The following is a 2,159-nucleotide window of genomic DNA, read 5'->3' as shown; positions in this document are numbered from 1 at the left end:
AATCTTGTGGTGCCGATTCTGAGCACAACGGCCTCCTGAGATAAGCGGTTTCCTAGGATACGGTTTCCAAGGATACGGTTGCCTTGGTTACTGCATTCTAGAATGCGGTGTGTCAGGATCTAGAATCTTGTGGGGCTGGTTCTGAGCAAAATGGCCCCAGATATAAGGGGTTTCCTAGGATACGGTTTCCAAGGATACGGTTTCCTTGGATACTGGGTACTATAATGTGTTGTGTCAGGATCTAGAATATGGTGCTGCGGGTTCTGAGCACAATGGCCTCCAGATATAAGCGGTTTCCTAGGATACGGTTTCCAAGGATACGGTTGCCTCTTATTCTGCATTCTAGAATGTGGTGTGTCAGAATCTAGAATCTTGAGAGATGGGTTCTAAGGACAATGGTCTACAGATATAAGCGGGTTCCTAGGATTCGGTTTCCAAGGATACGGTTGCCTTGGATACTGCATTCTAGAAAGTGGTGTGTCAGGGTCTAGAATCTTGTGGGACAGGATCTGAGCACAATGGTCTCCAGGGATACGCGGTTTACTAGGATTCGGTCCTCAAGGATACGGTTGCCTTGCATACGGCTTTCTAGATTGTGGAGTTCAGGATCTATAATCATGTGCGCCGGGTTCTGAGCACACCGGCCTCCTGAGATAAGCGGTTACCTAGGATACGGTTTCCAAGGATACGGTTGCCTTGGTTACTGCATTCTAGAATGCGGTGTGTCAGGATCTAGAATCTTGTGGTGCCGATTCTGAGCACAACGGCCTCCTGAGATAAGCGGTTTCCTAGGATACGGTTTCCAAGGATACGGTTGCCTTGGTTACTGCATTCTAGAATGCGGTGTGTCAGGATCTAGAATCTTGTGGTGCCGGTTCTGAGCACAACGGCCTCCTGAGATAAGCGGTTTCCTAGGATACGGTTTCCAAGGATACGGTTGCCTTGGTTACTGCATTCTAGAATGCGGTGTGTCAGGATCTAGAATCTTGTGGTGCGGGTTCTGAGCACAACGGCCTCCTGAGATAAGCGGTTTCCTAGGATACGGTTTCCAAGGATACGGTTGCCTTGGATACTGCATTCTAGAATGCGGTGTGTCAGGATCTAGAATCTTGTGTTGCGGGTTCTGAGCACAATGGCCTCCAGAGTAAGCCGCTTCCTAGGATACCGTTTCCAAGGATACGGTGCCTTGGTTACTGCATTCTAGAATGTGGTGTGTCAGGATCTAGAATCTTGTGGTGCGGGTTCTGAGCACAACGGCCTCCTGAGATAAGCGGTTTCCAAGGATACGGCTTCCAAGGATACGGTTGCCTTGGTTACTGCATTCGAGAATGCGGTTTGTCAGGATCTAGAATCTTGTGGTGCGGGTTCTGAGCACAACGGCCTCCTGAGATAAGCGGTTTCCTAGGATACGGGTTCCAAGGATACGGTTGCCTTGGTTACTGCATTCTAGAATGCGGTGTGTCAGGATCTAGAATCTTGTGGTGCGGGTTCTGAGCACAACGGCCTCCTGAGATAAGCGGTTTCCTAGGATACGGTTTCCAAGGATACGGTTGCCTTGGTTACTGCATTCTAGAATGCGGTGTGTCAGGATCTAGAATCTTGCGGTGCGGGTTCTGAGCAAACGGCCTCCTGAGATAAGCCGTTTCCTTGGATACGGTTTCCAAGGATATGGTTGCCTTGGATACTGCATTCTAGAATGCGGTGTGTCAGGATCTAGAATCTTGTGGTGCGGGTTCTGAGCACAACGGCCTCCTGAGATAAGCGGTTTCCTAGGATACGGTTTCCAAGGATACGGTTGCCTTGGATAAGGCATTCTAGAATTCGGTGTGTCAGGATCTAGAATCTTGTGGTGCGGGTTCTGAGCACAATGGCCTCCTGAGATAAGCCGTTTCCTAGGATACGGTTTCCAAGGATACGGTTGCCTTGGATACTGCATTCTAGAATGCGGTGTGTCAGGATCTAGAATCTTGTGGTGCGGGTTCTGAGCACAATGGCCTCCTGAGATAAGCGGTTTCCTAGCATACGGTTTCCAAGGATACGGTTGCCTTGGATACTGCATTCTAGAATGCGGTGTGTCAGGATCTAGAATCTTGTGTTGCGGGTTCTGAGCACAATGGCCTCCAGGGTAAGCCGTTTCCTAGGATACGGTTTCCAAGGAT

This window comes from Desmodus rotundus, unplaced genomic scaffold (assembly GCF_022682495.2).
Source record: "Desmodus rotundus isolate HL8 unplaced genomic scaffold, HLdesRot8A.1 manual_scaffold_16, whole genome shotgun sequence".
Lineage (NCBI taxonomy): Eukaryota > Metazoa > Chordata > Mammalia > Chiroptera > Phyllostomidae > Desmodus > Desmodus rotundus.
This window is presented reverse-complemented; position numbering follows the sequence as displayed.